Raw genomic sequence first — 5,307 nt, forward strand, 5'->3', positions numbered from 1 at the left:
AGCTAAATATCCCACCTGGAATTCCAGCTTCCTGATGGTCTCTCCCTGGTTCTTAATATTGGCTCGCACCTCCTCTTTGAACACCTTATTTTCTTGAATCTCTTGGCATATTCTTTCAAGTAAGGCTTCAATCTTAGAGAGCTTGTCATCAATTGATGAGTGATTCGGAGCAGATGTGCTGTTTTGGTTTTGATAGGTGTGTGGAGAAGTGTTGTTGTGGGGGTGTTGAGATGTCCTCTGTGTGAATTGCTGGTGAGCTGCATTGTTGTTGGAGTTGTAACGTCTCTGGTCTTGGTTTTGATCTTGCTCACTTCCCCACCCAAAGTTTGGGTGGTTTCTCCATCCAGGGTTATAGGTCTTGGAGTATGGATCATAGTTTTTCCTTGGTGAATTCCCAATGTAGTTGGCTTGCTCCTGACTCCCCTCTGCTTCTTCATTCACTCCTTCTTGGGTTGTTGATGAAGTGGAGATTGCTGCCACTTGGTTCATCTCCATCTTCTTGGTGAGGTCAGCCAGCTGTTGGGTAATAAGCTTGTTTTGGGCCAACAGAGCATCTACATTGTTTAGCTCCATTACTCCTCTTGTGTTCCCTCTTTCGGAAGCATAGAAGTAGTCGTTCTCTGCTACTGTTTCAATAACATCTATGGCTTCCTCAATAGTCTTCTTCTTGTTCAAAGATCCTCCGGATGAATGGTCTACGGCCTTCTTTGACTCATAAGAGAGTTCTTCATAGAAAATATGCAGCTGCACCCATTCGTTGAACATGTCAGGTGGACACCTCCTTGTTAAGTCCTTGAACCTCTCCCATGCTTCATATAGAGTCTCACCATCTTGTTGCCTGAAAGTTTGGACCTTAGCTCTCAGCCTATTGATTCGTTGAGGAGGGTAAAATCTTGCTAAGAATTTGTTCACCACGTCTTTCCAAGTTGTCAAGCTTTCCCTTGGGAAAGATTCCAGCCACTTGGCTACTTTGTCCCTAAGTGAGAATGGAAATAGGAGCAGTCTATAGGCGTTAGGGTGAACACCATTAGACTTCACTGTGTCACATATTCTCAGGAAGGTGGTTAAATGTTGATTGGGGTCTTCTTGAACACCTCCTCTAAACGAATAGTTGTTCTGAACAAGGGTGATGGGCTGTGGTTTAAGTTCAAAGTTGTTGGCATGGATTGTTGGCTTTTGGATGCTACTTCCACAATTGCCTGGGTTTGGATTGATGTAAGAGCCCAAAACTCTTCTATCCTCCCCAGCATGATTTGCTCTACCTCCTCCCCCATGGTTGTGATCCTCTTCTTCATGATGGTTTTCCATGTTGTCTTCCATGTTTGTTTCAAAGAATTCCTCTTCTTCCTCAGCACCAACCAGTTTCTTTCCTCTTGCCTCCCTCCGTAATCTAAGGAAGGTCCTCTCAGGTTCAGAATCGAAGGAAGTTGAAGCCCCGCTTCTTCTCCCTGTCATACAACCATCAAGTGCAAGCAAGAAAAGATAGGTGCAGAAAGTATTTGTGTCAGAATTACTGTTAGTTGTGGGTGATGCAATATATCAAATAGTTAGTGGATTAGCGAACAGAATTGAAAATAACAAAGAAAAACAAAAGAGTAGAGGGGGAAGGGAAGAAGTTTAACTAAAACAAAAAGTAAATCACTCAAACAGAAAATGAAATTCAAAAAATAAAAATGCTCTATCTAGTGATCTTCCAATTTAATCATTGTTGATGCACAATCAATCCCCGGCAACGGCGCCATAAACTTGATGCGGGAAAAACTTGTCTCTCAACAAATCTCCCTTTGGCAAGTGTACCGAATTTGTCGTCAAGTAAAAACTCACAATAGAGTGAGGTCGAATCCCACAGGGATAGATTGATCAAGCAACTTTAATTAGAAGAATGTTCTAGTTGAGCGAATCCAGAATTTGGGTTGAGAGTTGCAGAAAATAAAATGGCGGGAATGTAAATAACAGAAAAGTAAATGCTAGAATTAAAGGACTGGAGGTAAATGACTGAAAATAAATTGCAGAATTGTAAATGGGAATGGGGAATTTGCTCATAAAAGTAAATGGTATAAATTAAAGAGAATGGGTAAGATCAGAGATGGGGAGTTCATTGGGCTTAGGAGATGTTGCAATTCTTCGGATCAAGTTCATTTTCATCTCTTCCTCAATCAATGCACTCATTGATCTCCTTGGAAATCTTAAGTGATTGAATTACAATTTCTTACAATTCAATCTCTCAAATCTTGATCAATAGCCAATTCCTTGGTCAATTGCTCATGAGAAGAGATGAATTATGGTCACTGATTATACCACATGCATTTCCCAAATCAAGTATTGAGAGGGTTATAGTCACATACCCATCCAAACCCAATTTGGTCCAGCATGAGAAAGCAATTCTAGCTTGATCTCTTCATTCCTCTTTCAAGGTTCAAAAGAGATCCAAGTTTGAATAGCTCCTCTTCCAAGATAACTACTCAATTGGATGAAGATCGAAAGCTTTCAAGTAAAATCAAGAGAACAGATAGAAGAAGAATAATGAAAATTAGTAATGATCCATCAAATTACAACAGAGCTCCCTAACCCAATGAAAGGGGTTTAGTTGTTCATAGCTCTAGAAAATGAAAATAAAGATGGAGAATACATCATAGAACTAGAAATTGCAGAGAAAGTAAAATACAGAGAGTAATTCTCCTTTTTCCAACCTCCAGAGCTCCCTATCAATTCAAAGCTACTCCTATATATACTACTCTTCTCAGCTTCTAGTTTGCTCTTCAAGTCTTGGGCCTTTGGATCTTGAGTTTGAAGCAGTTCTTTTCTTCATTTGGGCTTGGCTTTACTTGCAGAGAGAAAGTGCTAAGTGGGCAGAGACTTTAACTCAGGGCGTTAAGGGTGTTAACATTTAGTGAAAGTATAAGTTCGAGAACGTTAGTGACACTTAACATTTTCACTAACGTTCCAATGTACCCCTTTGCCTCACGTTAGAGCCCACGTTAACTAGGTTAACGTGGCTTCTAACGTGGCCTTGCCAACCTTCGAGAACGTTAGTGACACTCAACATTGTCACTAACGTTCCAGTGTGCCCCTTTTTGCTTCACGTTAAAGCCCACGTTAACTAGGTTAACGTGGCTTCTAACGTGGCCTTGCCAAACTTCGAGAACGTTAGGGACACTCAACATTGTCACTAACGTTCCAATGTGCCCCTAGATCTCACATTAGAGTCCACGTTAACTAGGTTAATGTGGCTTCTAACGTGGCCATTCTTAGCCATCCCAACGTTAGTGACAATGTTGAGTGTCACTAACGTTGGCTCATCATTCATTCCTCATCGTTAGCTTCCACGTTAACTAAGTTAACGTGGAAGTTAACGTGGCTCCTTGGGGGTTATGTGGTTGCTTCCAACGTTAGTGACGATGTTGAGTGTCACTAACGTTGTCGACAACTCTCACTTCTTACATTAGCTCCCACGTTAACCAAGTGAACGTGGAAGTTAACGTTGTGTGTTGCATCCTTAGGCCAACGTTAGTGACAATGTTGAATGTCACTAACGTTGCCTTCTCTTCCCCCTTTAACGTTAGAGGCCACGTTAACTAGGTTAACGTGGGCTCTAACGTGGCCACTCATGAGTGTTTGCCAACGTTAGTGACAATGTTAAATGTCACTAACGTTGGCTCAACTTCCCTTCTCCACGTTAGAGTGCACATTAACTTAGTTAACGTGACTCTTAACGTGTGCAATGATGGCTTTGAGAGTGTTATTGGCAATCACTTTTCTCATTAACCTTGCAAGTTACCTCCCTTTCCTTGCTTCCTTTGGTCCTGAAATCAAGCAACAGAGTGTAGCAAAGTTCTAGTCCAAGTCATGGGTAATGCAGCATACAATTTGTCACTAAATTCATGCAAAATCCTCATGAAATAATGTAAAATGCACAATGTATGCTTGAATCAAAGTGTAGGTGAATATCTACCCAAAACTAGCTTATTTCCTAAAGAAATGCATGAAACTACCCTAAAAATAGTAAAGAAAAGGTCAGTGAAACTGGCCAAGATGCCCTGGCATCAAGAAGTGAGGAGAAAAGCATGCAAAGTGGGAGAACTCATGAAGAAATGAAGGAACCATAAAGCTGTCAAGCCTGACCTCTTCGCACTCAATCAACCATAACTTGAGCTACAGAGGTCCAAATGAAGCAGTTTTAGTTGCGTTGGAAAGCTAACATCCGGGGCTTCGAAATGATATAAAATTTGCCATATGTTGCTTCGCGTATAGGGCGCGCACGCGCTATGTACGCGTGCGCACCGATGCTGCTCGTGGCCCACTAAAGTGAAATCGCCCCCAGCGATTTCTGAAGCACTTTGGGCCCAACCCAACCCAACTCATTTCTAATGCTATTTCATGCAGAATACAAGCTGGGGCAAGGGGGGAGCAATTGTTTGTAGCATTAGCATCATGTAGGTTACTTTCTAGAGAGAGAAGCTCCCTCTTCTCTCTAGAATTAGGTTAGTTTAATTTCTTCTAGATCTAGGTTCAATCTCATCTTTTCATCTTGTTTCCTTTATGATTTCTTGCTTCTACACTTTCATTATCTTAGTTTATGATGTTAATTTTACTTTTATACCTCTTTTATATTCATGAACTCTTGTTGGAATTGGATCTTTTCTTTAATGCAATTTAAGGTTTGATGTTCTTTTATGGTTGAATTGAGTTATGATCTTTCTTTCCTTGCAATTAGTAGTTGGTAGATTTATTATTCTTACACTTTTACCATGCTTTCCTTTTATGCCTTCCAAGTATTTAACAAAATGCTTGGTTGGATTTTAGAGTAGAATTTTATGCTCTTAGCTTGGGAAGGTAACTTAGGAACTCTTGAGTTACTAATGTCCAAGTGATTGACGATTGGGAGCCACTAACGCTAGATCTCACTAATTGACATAGCTCATTTTACTTTTCTTTATTAGTTAGAGGATGACTTAATGGGGTTGATCCTTGCCAAGTCTCATGTTGTGGTTGGTGATAAGGATAGAGATCCTTGACCGCCAACCTTTGCCAAGACCTTTTTAGTTGTTAGTTTATTTTCATTGCTATTTACATTTCATGTCTCTTATCCCAAAAACCCCAAAATATCTTCATAGGCAATAATTGAGCACTTCATTGCAATTCCTTGTGAGACGATCCGGAGTCTAAATACTTCGGTTATAAATTCATTGGGGTTTGTACTTGTGACAACTCAAATTTTTGCATGAAAGGATTAGTGATTGGTTTAGAAACTATACTTTACAACGAGAATTCATTTGTGAAATTCTAAACCGTCAAAGATCCGTTCAT

The 5,307-nt window shown here is 40.4% G+C and overlaps 1 non-coding gene across 1 annotated transcript; it reads left to right on the forward strand.

Moving 5' to 3' along the window:
- Positions 1 to 763: 763 nt before the first annotated feature.
- On the forward strand, positions 764 to 867 carry LOC112774764 (small nucleolar RNA R71). The gene has a single exon (XR_003189226.1). It is a non-coding gene; the product is annotated as a small nucleolar RNA R71 (small nucleolar RNA).
- The last annotated feature ends 4,440 nt before the right edge of the window (positions 868 to 5,307 follow it).

This window comes from Arachis hypogaea, chromosome 18 (genome assembly GCF_003086295.3).
Source record: "Arachis hypogaea cultivar Tifrunner chromosome 18, arahy.Tifrunner.gnm2.J5K5, whole genome shotgun sequence".
Lineage (NCBI taxonomy): Eukaryota > Viridiplantae > Streptophyta > Magnoliopsida > Fabales > Fabaceae > Arachis > Arachis hypogaea.